The following is a 17,321-nucleotide window of genomic DNA, read 5'->3' on the forward strand; positions in this document are numbered from 1 at the left end:
ATAGTGTTCATCAAACGCCACGCTAAATAATGGTAGAATGTCTGTCCTGGGGCGGCACGTGAAAATACGACATACGCAAACTAAAGATTGATCATTAACGTCATCCCAAAATTAACACTTCACTCGAAAACGATTTCATGGTTACGCGTATCCCAAGTAACTTATTACTGCATCCGAGGCTGTTTATATCAACGATACGGACGCGACGCGACTCCCGGCACAGGCGGTGCGCTAATCAGCTTCTGGAGAGAACTGGGGCCTTCTTTCCTTGCGCAGCGTTCTTACACATAAGGCCGCAGTGCGGAAGGCTAAGGGAACGCCTGATCAAATCTGCTCGCCCGACTATCCGCTGGGCTAGTAATGCACCACTTTAAGTTATCGAATAAATCATTGATTCCTTTGCTGAAGGCCGATGGAGCTTACAATTTAATTGTGCAATCAGCACGCAAGTAAGTAATCATAATAAAAGTCTGACATCGCTAAGTCAAATATTTTGGGAGAGAGAATTAATTTGATTACACTACACGCAGTAGACGATCTCTGAACTTGCTCTTTGGAGACACGCTATAGCTATAGTTTTATAGTTATTCTGTTGAAACTACTCACATTTTTATGATTATAGCGGATCTCCCTTCTACTTAAATTTAAACATCCTAGCTTTATTTATTCGCCTACTTAATCAATCTTGCTTCCTTAATTTCTAAGACAAAAACCAGAAAATCATGAATTTCAACTAAAATTTTAATTTGTGAGATCCAGAATACTGTTTCTACTAAATTATTATGCAAAAGGAATCTAAATATAAATTTTTAAGTTTCTAGCTCTTTTCTGTTGCGCCAATGATTTTTACAGAAAAACGTCCAAATTTCGAAAATGGTTAAAGTTATTGAACTGATATTAAACACACTATGATTTAGTATTCCTCCTGACATGCTAGAAACGTTTCAGGTTATTTACTTGATTTTTAAAGTATTCCGCAATATTTATGAAGTCAGAGCTAGTTACAGCGGACTGGCTGGCACACAATGGAAAGACTAATGTGAATTTTATAAGGCGTGAGTAGGCTGCTTCCCTGCAACCCACCTTTCCAACAATTAATTTTATATGATCATTCCACTTTAAATCGTTCCTTACGCATACTCCCGGATATTTTACAGAAGTAAATGCTACCAGTGTTTGTTGCGCTATCATATAATGATACAATAAAGGATCCTTCTTTCTATGTATTCACAATACATTATATTTGTCTATGTTATGGATCAGTTGCCACTCGCTGCACCGAGTACCTATCTGCTGCAGATCTTCCTGCATTTCGCTGTAATTTTCTAATGCTGCAACTTCTCTGTATACTACAGCATCATCCGCGAAAAGCCGCATGGAACTTCCGACACTATCTACTAGGTCATTTATATATATTGTGAAAAGCAATGGTCCCAAACACTCCCCTGTGGCACGCAAGAGGTTACTTTAACGTCTGTAGACGTCACTCCATGGAGAACAACATTCTGTGTTCTGTTTGCTAAAAACTCTTTAATCCAGCCACACAGCTGGTCTGATATTCCGTAGGCTCTTACTTTGTTTATCAGGCGACAGTGCGGAACTCTATCGAACTCCTTCCGGAAGACAAGGAAAATGGCATTTTCCTGAGAGCCTATATCTAATATTTTCTGGGTCTCGTGAACAAATAAAGCGACTTGTCTCTCACACGATCGCTGTTTCCGGAATCCATGCGTTACTCAATACTCAATGGAACATTCTTCATCATGATAAAAAGCAAGAGTTTCATGTTAGTATTGACAAACGCAGAATTTGTTTATGAACAACAACAAAAATGGCTCTGAGCACTATGGGCTTAACTTCTTAGGTCATCAGTCCCCTAGAACGTAGAAGTACTTAAACCTAACTAACCTAAGGACATCACACACATCCATGCCTGAGGCAGGATTCGAACCTGCGACCGCAGCGGTCACGCGTTTCCAGACTGTAGCGCCTCGAACCGCTCGGCCACTCCGGCCGGCTATGAACAACAGAAATATATTTTATGTAACTACGATGAATTATGGAAATGATGGTTAATGTACTTTTATTTCGCAGTTTTTCCTCTGTTACCTTTTTGTTGAGGAAATTGCTTTCCTGAGCTGTGTATAATAAATCTGTACTGTATTATTGGTCTCTTTCACATTTGGAGTAAAAAATTTTCGAATAAAACCGGAATCAAATATTTACAATTTCAATGTTGCTATAAGTATTGTTTAATCTTAAGTAACTGACAGGATAACTACGTAGAAAAAAGATGGACCGTGGGTTTCCGGCACTTTATACGTTCTCAGTCGGTTTCTATAAGATTCACCAGTTCCTTTTCAGGGGAATTTAGAAAGACACTGATCGCATACGTAAAAAATGCGATAGTTATTAAGTAACTCTGATAGGTATGCAGCACACTTAATGCACACGTAATGCAGGTGCAACCATAACTGAGCGAAGGTACTAGGAAAACTAACATAGTCTACAGTTACTTATGGTAGACTACAGTAATTTTACAACTCTACCCTTTACACATACATCGTGCTATCACTTACAACAGTTGGTGGACAAGTGTAATTACCATGTTGTAGACACGTCATGAACAGTAAGTGAATGCTTTGTTTGTGTGTCATACATGATCAGCTGTAAGCTGTCTCGCTTAAAAGCTTCATCTCCAAACAACTAAATAAACATTTTCCTGGAGACATATAAGTCTCTACTTTATCTTCGGTAGGGAAAATAACTGAACCTATTAATAAAAATTTTTGACACAACTGGGACTTGAATCCAGGTCTTCTGGTTACGAGGCAGATGTAGTAACCATTATATCACTTAGAATTGTGGCTACCATAGTTGCACTGACTACCTTAATCCAATAAATGCCCTCGCCAACACAAACTTCAGTTTACCTATTCAGCCCATTTTCCTTTTCTTAAATCTTCAGTATTGATGAGGCTCTCTGACATTGGAATAGCGCCCCAGGTTTGTGCGCAACGGGGAAATCCTGCCAATATTTTAGTCTTAGGTGTTCTATTGATATGACGTATTAAAATTTCATGGAGACATACGAAACAACTTTCTCTTCGATAAGGATAGAAGCTGAAGTAACGAAACAAAATTTGTGCCATTGCTGGGAGTTGAACCTAGGCGTCCTGCTTACTAGGCAGATGTACTAACCGCAACTCACCGTAGAATTATGGATACCACAGTAGTTCAGTGCCGTACCCTAAACAAACTTCAATTAACATCTTAAGTCCATTTTGCATTTCCTTAATCGTCACTGTTGCCGAGACTCTCCTACATTACAATAGCATCCCAGCTTTGTACGTAATGGGGAAATCCTGCCAGTACCTCAGACACAGGTTTTCAAAAAAATGTACAAATGTGTGTGAAATATTATGGGACTTCACTGCTAAGGTCATCAGTCCCTAAGCTTACACACTACTTAACCTTGTACTTAGGATTAAGGACAAACACACACACCCATGCCCGAGGGAGGACTCGATACTCAGCTGGGACCAGCCGCACAGTCCATGACTGCAGCGCCTTAGACTGCTCGGATAATCCCGCCCGGCAGACATAGGTGATCTACTGACTTGATGAAATAACATTTCCTGGAATCTCAATTTATCTTCGGTAAGGATTAAAGCAGTAGACCCAGGTTCAAGTCTCGACCGTGGTACAAATTTTAATTAATTGATTCAGCTTCTATCCTTATGGAGAACTAAATAAACTATGTAAATACGTCAGATTCAAAAGCGAGAGTTTATACGGATAAGCCGTGGGCGTCAGTGGCAGTGGCGGCGTCGCGTCGCTAATTGACGCCCGGGCAGAGCACTCGCTCATTACGGGTGTCATTTGCGCGGCATTACCAGAAGCCGACACCCGGCGGCCGGCCGGAGCTTTTGATTTACGCAGCGGCGGACCCGCGCAGACGGCGGCGGTGGCGGCGGCGGTGGCGGCGGCGGCGGCGGGGGCGTGCGCCCTGGCGGCGGCGGCGGCGGCGGCGGCGGCGGCGGCGGCGGAGGCGGCGCGGGGCTGGCGGGTATATAGCGGCGCGCGCGGCCCAGCCACAACAGGTAGCGCCTGCCACGCGCGCAACACGCAACTCGCCTCTGCCCGCTCCACACACCCTCCACAGGTGAGTCGCGTCCAGCATCCGGCCGTCTGACTTTTGTGTTCCCGCTTAGCTACTTCCCAAACTGCAGCCCTCTACCGTGCACTTTACTTGTCACAGCCGGTGTGGTTTCTACTCCTTTTCATTATACTCGCATATTCCAGGTTCAGGTCGCACAGATTGTATCATACCGGTGGCGACTTACTACCATGTCTTCATCAGATGACGTATTTAAAAAGGAGAACATGGGGGAGGGGAGAAGACAAAGTTACCACGAAACCAAATTAAGTGCTCACTCGCCCGCACACACACACACACACACACACACACACACACACACATATACACACACACATACTGAGAAAGAGAGAAAGAGACAGAGAAACAGTTGTGAAATGTACAGAACGGTTCCCGTAAAAAAAAAGCTTTTTTCGAAGTATTTTCCGATCTATCACGAAGTCTCTCCGCTTTTTGCCTTTCTCATTTGTTGGACTATTTTTTCTTTCAGCTTACTCTTGTCTATTCCTAGCTTGAGATCGGCCGTTTAGCGTACACTTGCGACCACCATCTGCGAGTTTGCTACTCGCTGCAGGCATGCGTCATCTATCCCGCCTCCAGTACACCTCTATCTTATTTACACCACTATTAAAGTAATTTTGTTTACTGGTTTTCATTTTGGGAAGGCTATCTCACTATTAGCGTTACATTACACATATTTTTGTTATTTTATTTGCCATTTAAGACTTACCAACTGCACATTATACTTAATTAACCGTAGCCTTCTTTTCGAATAACCAGAGCGCAGAGATGTTGGGATTGTGACCGTCAGTCCGGGGCTCTTGAGCAGATAAATTACTGTGTACCGTATTCAGTTACGACTAGTTGTGTTATAAGTTCGATTTCTAATTTACTTCTCTAGTAATGTACATCATCCTTTTTCCTTACCTTTGTAATATATCATCATATGATGACTTTCTAGTAATTCGTGATTGGTAACGATACCATTTATGAGATCTCAGCCGGAAAAAGTTTAAAAATTACGAGGTAGTCACTGTATTTTCCTACTCTCTGTGAGTGCGGTTCTCTTGCATGTTGTGAACGAATAGTGTATAGAGTTTACTTTATTCTTCCATTTAGAATTTTTTATGCCATTTAAGAAGTCAGGTCTTGAGGTTAGATCCACCTCCACGTGTAACGTGGCACAGCACTTCCTCTGAGCTGTATCAAACAATGACGGACGGTTTAACCGAAAATCGTCTTTTCCTGCCTCCATGTTCAATATGTGGCCGCTCAATACTTTGTCTTTAAGTTTATCAGTAGTTATTGCTTGCCTGCATGAGGTTTCTACTACTGTTACTAGATAAAAGTTATACATAGATGTTGAGCAGTGTCCTGATGAATAAAGTGTGGTGGAAATTACTTTAATGAAATGCTAAACAGGCATCATTAATTTAAATGATCTACGAAAGTATTATTTACTCAAAATGTTGGGAAAGCTGATTTGGATATACATGAATACGACAAGCAGGATCTTGTCAGTTACACAGGAGTTACTCTCTGCGTACACAGCTTACGACGGACTTTTGCATAGCATGCCGCTAGGAATTCGTTTCACGCATGTGGTGGAAAAGTGTTTAAAACTATATAATACGAAAAATAGTATATCGATTACCTAACAGTATCGCAGTGATGTTTTTCACGTATGTTTGACATTAATTATTATCGAAAAGATGTAATAATGTGTTGAAAGAACATTACATACTAATGTTCATAAGTGTAGTATTTCGCAGGTGGAAGAGTGCGTCAACCAGTTACCTTTCTTATTGATCACAAACCCTTTGAACATCCAGAATGAATTTTCGCTCTTCAGCAAAGCGAGCGCCGAATAGAAAATTCCTGGAAAATTAGAAATGTACGCCTGACGGCGACTCGATATCTTAAAGGCAAAGGAACCAGTTTGGAGTCTCGATGGGGCACGCAGCTTTAATCTACGAGAAAGTAGCTTTTAGTATCCTCTCCCAAGCTTCTAAAAAAGCACGAGACATCAGAGTCAAAAGTCTTTCCTTTCCCTTATCTGTATCTTAGAGGGCGGTGACAAAAATTTCACATCGATTGAGAGCCTACCTACGCTCTTTTAATTTACCGGCTGTGCTACAAATTGTATATTGAATGTTACCCTGGAGGCTTTCATGGCCACTTCAACATGCATCCTGAGGTCATATTGCTTGGACTCTTGGCCGACGATTGTCTGACTCATCACATGACTTTCAGCAGTTCGAGTAGCTGCCATTCTGAAAGAATTATCCTCCGTTGTTCGTACTGGACCAAAGTCTGGTGAAGGTTATACGTCATTGTGGGGATACTGTCAGAGCGGCTTTTCGTGATAATCTAAAGTGTGCCTTCCCTCTTGTTATCCTGTGGTCGTCGCTCTCTCCAATACAGAAACCTAGCATTTAGTTAGCCACTTATTGAAGCTGTTATCGTGAGTGTAAATCTGAAAGGATACTCGGAACAAACTGGTATGGTAATCCATTTTTACAGAGGATGTTTTCCGGCGTTTCGTATCACTCATCGGGTGGTACACTGCGTGGTTTAAGGGCCTGATGTAAGTCTTTTAATTGGCGATTTGCGTATCCCGAACCTACCCCAGTGACACCACCGGAGAAAAGTGGATGCACAGTTTAGCGTGAAATTCGAAATCATGTGGTTCCTGTAATCCCTGGTGAATCTTCACATCCGTGAGGAGGGAAAGGTGGGTTACGACCTGGCTGAAAATTCCTTGCTCCCACGGGGGGTCGATTTTGTGACCTTTCGCTTTCCAGGCGCCACTACACTCGGCCCTACTTTGCATTCGACATATCTCTGACGGCGGTGACGGCTCCCGCCTGTCCCAGGCAGTTAGTGATGTTCATGGTCGGTCTGTGTTTGTGCCGCGCTTATCGAGTATACGACCAATTCTGCCCGTCACAATGGGGATTTACGACAAAAATGACGTACCTAGAATTTCTTGGGTAAAGTTATAATTTTTCCGGCTGTTGGATTTTATGACACGTTCGAAGGCCTTTGTGGAATATCTACCGGTCCTCAGGACAAAATCCAAGTGTTCTATCTCGCGCCATATATGCCGGTTCTCTCACATTAATTTCTTTTAACCCGGATGACGATTCGAAGGCTTATGTAAACACCGACTGTCGCGCGGAGGTGTGCGTTACATCGTAGGAAAAAGTTTTCGCCTTTACTTGTAACTGGTCCGCCAACGAAGGGTTCCGCTTTGTCGTTTCCTACGTGTTTAGTACACCGGATGTTGGGATAGAGAATGCTGCTATCAGAGGTTCCATTTTGGTTCATGAAGTCTAAACGTTCAGCGCGTTTCAATACAAGTCTCGACTAGAATCTGGATGCGATTCGTGTGCTGCTGATACAGATTTCTCGGAGCTCATAAGTCTTGGCTGCTTTTCTCTTAACACCCTGACTCACTGTGGTCGTGTATTTCCTTTTGAAGTATACGCGCCCAATTAGAAGTAGGGATGTTAGCCTTAGGGGTACCTCCGCATATTTCCTGAATGTGATTCTCGGTTGTGTTTTTTTTTATTTTTATGCCCCATTTGTACACTAAGCATTGCGCTTTATCGCGGCTCTAGATCCAGCAACATCAGTTTTACGTTTTATTCTTTATGCCGTATCGGAATGTGTTAAAAACTAACTCGTGAAGGGAAATCGCAACAAGCCACAGTCTTTGGTTTGTCAATGGTGCAGAACTGTTTTCGTCTTGTACTAGTTTTTCCTCTCTCCATAATACCACATCCCACACACTCGGTACCTTTCTTTACAAATTCCTTTCTGTGGCTACCCTCACTAAGATTGACACTCCTCTTTCTCCTGTTGCCGGATAACGGACTGCCATTGACTTGACACATAGCTTTACCTCAATTTGGTAAACGTTTCCCGTATTTTTCTTTCGTTGCCTCTGCTGTCTCTTTATGCTGCTGTCTGTCCACTTAATTTTTAACCTTATTTTGCAGCATCACAGTCCAAAGGCTTTGAATTTGTCTGCTTTTTCCATGTTCTCACGTTATCTCTAATGTAATGGGACTTTCGGTTTCAGATTTTCGGTCCTTTTCGCACACCAGTATCCGGGGCAAACATAAAGAAAGTCTTCTAATATTTACCTTGTTTCATACATCTTGTGTAATGTTGCTTTCTACACAGAAAGATTCTTTCAGCTCTCCGTTGACATTTTTCCTAACTATTCACGTTTCTACCTGTTTTCACCAAATTAATGTATTTATGCGTAATCATGATGTTGTTTCTGTATGGCTATAATCTGTTGAGCTCGTTCAGTTTTGCAGTAAATCAACCAGCCGCAACTCGTAAGCAGTTAACCTTAAGTACGTATGGAAGGGATGAAGAAATTGAAACAAATGTTTCAACAAGAGATTTTTATCTACCAGCAGTTTAAAGGAGTTTTAAACTTTTTAGCGATTTTTACGCCTTGAAAAGAAGGGGGAGAACTGTACAATTATCTCCAGTAAAGGACGGAAAACGAAGATAAACGCTGCTGGCACAGGGCTACTGTACATCCATTGTCACGAAAACATCGACAAACTAAAAGCGTTCTATGCTATGATGCCTGTTTGACTTTCACATTTAGAACAATACACACTTCTTAGTCCAGGAGGTTTCAACGAAAACCACAAAAAAGTGTCACATCCGTATTCATCTGTTTCAAGGGTTGTCCAACACTGTCAGAAAATCGCACATTTTCATTAAAGAGGTACTTTTGTTTCAACATGTCGCTAGATAGATCTAGCTATCACGAAGTATTCAGCTAAATTTCCATCATTCGGCGTACTATCACACTTTCAACATGTCGCTAGATAGATTTAGCTATCACGAAGTATTAAGCTAAATGTCCATCGTTCGGCGTACTATCACCCTTTCGTCATCACCGGCCTAGGATATATACATGCCAAGTTCGGAAACGTGCTGTTTGAGTGTGATACAAGTCTGAAGATGGGATGACTTCCAGATCTCCCGCATTACACCAAGTGCGCTGCAGAGACAGTGAACTGTGGACCCTGCGCTCTTCAGAAGACCATGGCATGGGCGATATTTCGGGCACTCGCCTTTGGATTCTCTTCTGCGCGAAGAGGGACTTTCTACTCAGAGTCGACTGTGCGGTGCGTCCGTGGAGCACCCCTCATCGTTGTGGATATACCAGTTTCTGGCAGCACATTCGTATTCGGAGCAAAATTGTGTATGAGGTCATAATTGGTCGTTCATTGAACCCTCTGCCAAGCACTTTATTGTGCATAGAAGAGTAAGTCACATAGAGGTAGATGTAATTACAGCAGTGATTTACGACAGTACCAGCTTCTCATTTTGTGTGCGTACCGCGGAGCGAAAGTGATCTCATCTTCAAACTTATTTTATATCCAAGCTGTGCATGTACGGACATGGGTTTCTTACCAGCATTTTATCTACTGTGTCCCTGTACAGCTCTCAGAAGTCTGTAACAGATGTTGCGAAACACCCTGCGTGAAGAAAACGATCTACGAAATTCATCTTGCGTACCTAATAATTTGCTGAAGCACTCTGCGTATCTTGTTTTCTTATTAGTACAGCTATTACTAGCAACTGAACATATACCAAGATTTACAAACAACAGTTCTTCAGGAAAGACTCTGCGTATCTTGTTTTCTTATTAGTACAGCTATTACTAGCAACTGAACATATACCAAGATTTACAAACAACAGTTCTTCAGGAAAGACTCTGCGTATCTTGTTTTTTTATTAGTACAGCTATTACTAGCAACTGAACATATACCAAGATTTACAAACAACAATTCTTCAGGAAAGACTCTGCGTATCTTGTTTTCTTATTAGTACAGCTATTACTAGCAACTGAACATATACCAAGATTTACAAACAACAGTTCTTCAGGAAAGACTCTGCGTATCTTGTTTTTTTATTAGTACAGCTATTACTAGCAACTGAACATATACCAAGATTTACAAACAACAATTCTTCAGGAAAGACTCTGCGTATCTTGTTTTCTTATTAGTACAGCTATTACTAGCAACTGAACATATACCAAGATTTAGAAACAACAATTCTTCAGGAAAGACTCTGCGTATCTTGTTTTCTTATTAGTATAGCTATTACTAGCAACTGAACATATACCAAGATTTAGAAACAACAATTCTTCAGGAAAGACTCTGCGTATCTTGTTTTCTTATTAGTACAGCTATAACTAGCAACTGAACATATACCAAGATTTACAAACAACAATTCTTCAGGAAAGACTCTGCGTATCTTGTTTTCTTATTAGTACAGCTATTACTAGCAACTGAACATATACCAGGATTTAGAAACAACAATTCTTCAGGAAAGACTCTGCGTATCTTGTTTTCTTATTAGTACAGCTATAACTAGCAACTGAACATATACCAAGATTTACAAACAACAATTCTTCAGGAAAGAGTTGAAAAACAATAAGCAGTCTACACTATTACGCTATTTCTCAGCAGTAATTCCGAGAACGTGTTGGGGCGCGGGGATTGTCACGCAGTTTATTTAATGCGCCTCGAATACATCTGATAAACTTGAAGCACACGTAATGAAATTAAGTTAAGATATCGTTGTTACAAGTAAATTCATCACTACTTTGGCTAACGTTAACTAATACAAGGGCTTTTCGGAAAGCAAGGTCCGATCGGTTGCGAAATGGAAATCAGTGTAAAAACCAAAAATATTTTATTTGCAACTGTTAGCTACACCTTCCAGCTATTTCTCTAATGGTCGGAGCCTCGACGTACACATTTGTGGTGGCTTTGTGCCAACAACCCAATACCCTGTGCTTTCCACCAGTTCCGCTCGCCGGTGTGCAGCTCGTTGTCTGTGCCAAAATGTTGCCTTCACAGCGAGCCTTTCATGTGACCAGAGATGAAACTGAGGGGGAGCCAATTGCGGTCTGTATTGTGGGTGCTCAAACAGTTCCCATCGACAACGCTGCAAGAGCAATACTTGCTGAGTGCGGGCGAAAATTGTCATGAAGAAGGAAATGCATGACGGTTATGTTATATGGGCTACATGACATCAAGCAACGTCTCATCAGGCCATCATACTTAGTGAGAGACAATACTTATTTAGACTACTTTATGTGCTCACTGGTACGATCGACGGGCTTACTAGGGACACTGCCCAACACATATGTGCAAAGCTTCATCGGATTTTCACTGTGGTTTCCATTTCGCGCCCGATAGGTCCTTTCCTTCCGAAGAGCCTACGTAGACTACTTTCTTGCAATCTGCTCGGTTAGATATGCTATCCAATGAAATCTATTCAAGTTGTTGTTTTACAGGCGTAACACCATACCGATCAGTTCGTCTCTCTTCAACGAACTGCCATAATAAAGTTCTCAGCATGCTTTTAATGTAAATACACCGAAGTGTCACGGGAATTCGCTGACTGTGAATTAACTGGAGAGCCAGACTACTCCATCTGAATTTCGGAATCTGTTGCCGACGCTTGTGTACGGTTAAGCAAGGCGAATGTTGTCTGAATGAATTTAGAACTCACATTGGTATGTGATCTGGTGTTCGTTTCAATAACACCTTAGAGTAAGTAACCTTCATAAAGCGAATCCTGTCAACGTATGGTATTTATTTTTCTTGTAATATGTAATATAAAGATATGAATAATATCGTGCTGCTATAAACTGGACAAAAGTATTCTTGTAAGGAATAAAAAGATAAGCTATCAATGTAGATTAGAGAAACTGAGAACTACACAAACTTTCTCATTTGTATTGGAAGGGTAGAAAATTCAAAATACTGCATACCTTTCTACACGATAGTCAAGATAATGATATATACCAGTGCAAATTACTTTTCAGTATAAGCGTAGTGTTCACCAAGTGAATGTTGCAGGTGTGTTTGAACGAGCCTATTTCATAATCAACGAATCCCATGGGGACGTGACATGCAGGGATGGAAGCTCGAGTAGTATGAGACGCGCTGACTACTGTCTTCACGAAGACTATGAAACGAGACCTCAGATCATTTCGATCGCAGCTTTCTCAGTTAAAAGCATTCTTTGCGAATACACGGCATTACCTCAAAATGAGCTGTCCCTGCGTAAAGCAAGATGAAGTCGTTGAAGTTAATAAGATATCTAGTTTCAATGCCTGTGACTCTACGGAGGTTCTTATAGTGAAGATGTGGTTTACACGCAGAGCGTCCGTGAAACACGTCTGGATGAAAAACTGTAGTATACAGAGCAACACTCGTGGTCCTTAGAGCCATATCTCGTTTCCCTGCTTGTGCGGTTAGCGTTAGGGCCGAGAGGAGAGAATGAGCTGTTACATTTGCTGCAGTCACATGGGAAATAACGCCTTCACCTTCTGGGGGGAAAGCGCCCTACTTGGTGCGTGATGCACGGCAAGAGGGCGTCAGGGCGCTTCCAATATTCGGCGGGCAGGCAGGCGGATAAATGGTGGAGAGGAGACAGCTGTACTTATAGATAAGTGGACTCGTGCCGTGTGTGGCGGTTTATTCTGCGTGTCTTCTTTAATCTGTAAAAGTTTGTTGGGATGTTCTGATGGTGACAGAATGCGTGAGTGGTGCAGCAACTTCCAAGCGTTGCAATTACGTCTCCAGTCAAGCGTAAGACACAAAATAGTAAACCCAAATAACTTTAATTATCGACCTACTCTTGCGAAGACTTGTCAGCGTTTCTTAACACGTGCATTTTTGTTAAAAACACAGGATGAACCCGATCTTCTGGGGTTACTCCGGGATACTTTCTCAGTGTTTTGATACACTACTGGCCATTAAAATTGCTACGCCAACAAGAAATACAGATGATAAACGGGTATTCATTGGACAAATATATTATACTAGAACTGACATGTGACTACATTTTTACGCATTTGGGTGCATAGGTCCTGAGAAATCAGTACCGAGAACAACCACCTCTGGCAGTAATAACGGCCTTGATACGCCTGGGTAGTGAGTCAAACAAAACTTGGATGGCGTGTACAGGTACAGCTGCCACTGCAGCTTCAACACGACACCACAGTTCATCAAGAGTAGTGACTGGCGTATTGTGATGAGCCAGTTGCTCGGCCACCATTGACCAGACGTTTTCAATTGGAGAGAGATTTCGAGAATGTGCTGTCCAGGGCAGCAGTCTGTATCCAGAAAGGCCCGTACAGGACCTGCAACATGCGGTCGTGCGTTATCCTGCTGAAATGTAGGATTTCGCAGGGATCGAATGAAGGGTAGACGCGTGGGTCGTAACACATCTGAAATGTAACGTCCACAGTTCAAAGCGCCGTCAGTCCCAACAAAAGGTGACCGAGATGTATAACCAATGGCACCCCATATCATCACGCCGGGTGACACGGCAGTATGGCGATGACGAATACAAGCTTCCAATTTGGGAACCGCGATATCGCCAAACACGGTTGCGACCATCATGATGCTGTAAATAGAACCTGTATTCATCCAAAAAAATAACGTTTTGTCATTCGTGCACCCAGGTTCGTCACTGAGTACACCATCGCATGCGCTCCAGTCTACGATGCAGCGTCAAGGGTAACCGTAGCCATGGTCTCCGAGCTGATAGTCCATGCTGCTGCAAACGTCGTCGAACTGTTCGTGCAGATGGTTATTGTCTTGGAAACGTCACCATCTGTTGACTCAGGGATCGAGACGTGGCTGCACGATCCGTTACAGCCATACGGATAAGATGCCTGTCATCTCGACTGCTAGTGATACTAGGCCGTTGGGATCCAGCACGGCGTTCCGTATTACCCTCGTGAACCCACCGATTCCATGTTCTGCTAACAGTCATTGGATCTCGATCAACGCGAGCAGTAATGTCGCGATACGGTAAACCGCAATAGCGATAGGCTACAATTCGAACTTTATCAAAGTCGGAAACGGGATGGTACTCATTTCTCCTCCTTACACGAGGCATCACAACAACGTTTCACCAGGCAACACCGGTCAACTGCTGTTTTTGTATGAGAAATCGGTTGGAAACTTTTTTCATGTCAGCACGTTGTAGGTGTCGCCACCGGCACTAACCTTGTGTGAATGCTGTGAAAGGCTAATCATTTGCATATCACAGCATCTTCTTCCTGGCGGTTAAATTTCGAATCTGTAGCACGTCATTTTCTTGGTGTAGCAATTTTAATGGCCAGTAGTGTATAAGTGACCCGTGGTATTCCGTGGCTTGATACACACTAATTTCACTCTGTTTGATTTCTGACCTCACTAAACTCTGCGTCTGTATTGCCCTAAAAACATTTGCACAGCAGTGGAAATGTCGACAACAGCTTCTGTGCCTCTTGTTTGGAAATAATCTTGTTCTGTCCATTCACGGTTATTAATGTTGCAAACAGTGCTGCCCCTTTACGCTTCGCCTTCAAATTTCTGTTCAGTACCCCTCGGTTCTGGCTCGTGTTTGATTTCCCTGCAGTGTTCGCTATCGTTAACAGTCGCCGTATCCTGTGTCACGATCATGGTGGTTGACATTTTGCATTTGTCACGTTCTGTACTGCGCACTGACGCAAAAGTTGAACGCTGCGTGTTTAGTCTGTGGATTGTTGCATTGCTGTGCGTTTTGTCTTGTACGCTTTATTTATAGCATGTTACAGGAATTTTTACTGTTGTAAAAGTATTTCCACAGAAAAACGGGTAACTGGAGCAACAAAATTAATAAATCATTGTGTCGCTATTACTCTGTAACGAGCTATAGCTAGTAAATTAAAATAAAGTATGGTCTTTTGGCCAGAGGAACGTGGTTACATTTTTCCATACATAACTACTCTCATTCTATCACGAATTCACTAGAGACGCTAGCGGAGTGCCATTCCGGTCGAAGCCCCGTTTGGAGTCGTAGTTCTCGCAGGTTCTTGTCTTACATTGTAACGCGGCGCGAGGCGTCACGAAGAGTGGGGACGGACCACACACTTGATGGTGGCCTTCCATCACTACAGTAACCCCACCACTACTATTGTAATTTAGTATTCTTTTACCTAAATAACAGAAATCCTTGTTTCTATGTTGCCACGTATAACTCTCTTACTAAATTTAGTTTAGTTTCCAAATAAAGTACGCTATGAAAGGATAGTCCTCTTAATAGGAAAAGCTAATCAATAGAATTACCCTTTTTCTAGGATTTGATGGAGTGTTGTATCTATGTTGTTGTTGTGGTATTCAGTCCTGAGACTGGTTTGATGCAGCTCTCCATGCTACTCTATCCTGTGCAAGCTTCTTCATCTCCCAGTACTTACTGCAACCTACATTCTTCTGAATCTGCTTACTGTAGTCATCTCTTGGTCTCCCTCTACGATTTATACCCTCCACGCTGCCCTCCAATGCTAAATTGGTGATCCCTTGATGCCTCAGAACATGTCCTACCAACCGATCCCTTCTTCTGGTCAAGTTGTGCCACAAACTCCTCCCCAATCCTATTCAATACTTCCTCATTAGTTATGTGATCTACCCATCTAATCTTCAGCATTCTTCTGTAGCACCACATTTCCAAAGCTGCTATTCTCTTATTGTCCAAACTAGTTATCGTCCATGTTTCACTTCCATACATGGCCACACTCCATACAAATACTTTCAGAAATGACTTCCTGACACTTAAATCTATACTCGATGTTAACAAATTTCTCTTCTTCAGAAACGCTTTCCTTGCCATTGCCAGTCTACATATTTATATCCTCTCTACTTCATCAGTTATTTTGCTCCCCAAATAGCAAACCTCCTTTACTACTTTAATTGTCTCATTTCCTAATCTAATTTCCTCAGCATCACCCGACTTTATTCGACTACATTCCATTATCCTCGTTTTGCTTTTGTTGATGTTCATCTTATATCCTCCTTTAAAGACACTATCCATTCCGTTCAACTGCTCTTCCAAGTCCTTTGCTGTCTCTGACAGAATTACGATGTCATCGGCGAACCTCAACATTTTTATTTCTTCTCCATGGATTTTAATACCTACTCCGAATTTTTCTTTTGTTTCCTTTACTGCTTGCTCAATATACATATTGAATAACAATGGGGAGAGGCTACAACCCTGTCTTACTCCCTTCCAAACCACTGCTTCCCTTTCATGTCCCTCGACTCTTATAACTGCCATCTGGTTTCTGTACAAATTGTAAATAGCCTTTCGCTCCCTGTATTTTACCCCAGCTACCTTCAGGATTTGAAAGAGAGTATTCCAATCAACATTGTGAAAAGCTTTCTCTAAGTCTACAAATGCTAGAAAGTTAGGTTTGCCCTTCCTTAATCTAGCTTCTAAGATAAGTCGTAGGGACAGTATTGCCTCACGTGTTCCAACATTTCTACGGAATCCAAACTGATCTTCCCCGAGGTCGGCTTCTACTAGTTTTTCCATTCGTCTGTAAAGAATTCGCGTTAGAATTTTGCAGCAGTGACTTATTACACTGATAGTTCGGTTTGTACATCTACCAACACCTGCTTTGTTTGTGATTGGAATTATTATATTCTTCTTGAAGTCTGAGGGTATTTCGCCTGTCTCATACATCTTGCTCACCAGATGGTAGAGTTTTGTCAGGACTGGCTCTCCCAAGGCCGTCAGTAGTTCCAATGGAATGTTGTCTACTCCGGGGGCCTTGTTTCGACAAGGTCTTTCAGTGCTCTGTCAAACTGTTCACGCAGTATCGTGTCTCTCATTTCATCTTCATCTACATCCTCTTCCATTTCCATAATATTGTCCTCAAGTACATCGCCCTTGTATAGACCCTCTATATACTCCTTCCACCTTTCTGCTTTCCCTTCTTTGCTTAGAATTGGGTTTCCATCTGAGCTCTTTATGTTCATACAAGTGGTTCTCTTATCTCCAAAGGTCTCTTTAATTTTCCTGTAGGCAGTATCTACCTTACCCCTAGTGAGATAAGCCTCTACATCCTTACATTTGTCCTCTAGCTATCCCTGCTTAGCCATTTTGCACTTCCCGTCGATCGCATTTCTGAGACGTTTGTATTCCTTTTTGCCTGCTTCATTTACTGCATTTTTATATTTTCTCTTTTCATCAATTAAATTCAATATTTCTTCTGTTACCCAAGTATTTCTAATGTATAAGAAAATCAGGCTATTCATTTATTTTCCTAAGATCTTATCCATCGGTTAGATAG

The 17,321-nt window shown here is 42.1% G+C and overlaps 1 protein-coding gene across 1 annotated transcript in view; it reads left to right on the forward strand.

Annotated features, from left to right (window-relative positions):
- Window positions 1-4,107: 4,107 nt before the first annotated feature.
- The window catches only part of LOC126281568 (FMRFamide neuropeptides), a 344,876-nt gene continuing 331,662 nt past the window's right edge, over window positions 4,108-17,321 (forward strand). Inside the window, exon 1 of the mRNA XM_049980641.1 lies at window positions 4,108-4,165. The gene's annotated coding sequence lies outside the window, so the exon portion shown is untranslated. The remainder of the gene's footprint in view (window positions 4,166-17,321) is intronic.

This window comes from Schistocerca gregaria, chromosome 7, assembly GCF_023897955.1.
Source record: "Schistocerca gregaria isolate iqSchGreg1 chromosome 7, iqSchGreg1.2, whole genome shotgun sequence".
Taxonomy (NCBI): domain Eukaryota; kingdom Metazoa; phylum Arthropoda; class Insecta; order Orthoptera; family Acrididae; genus Schistocerca; species Schistocerca gregaria.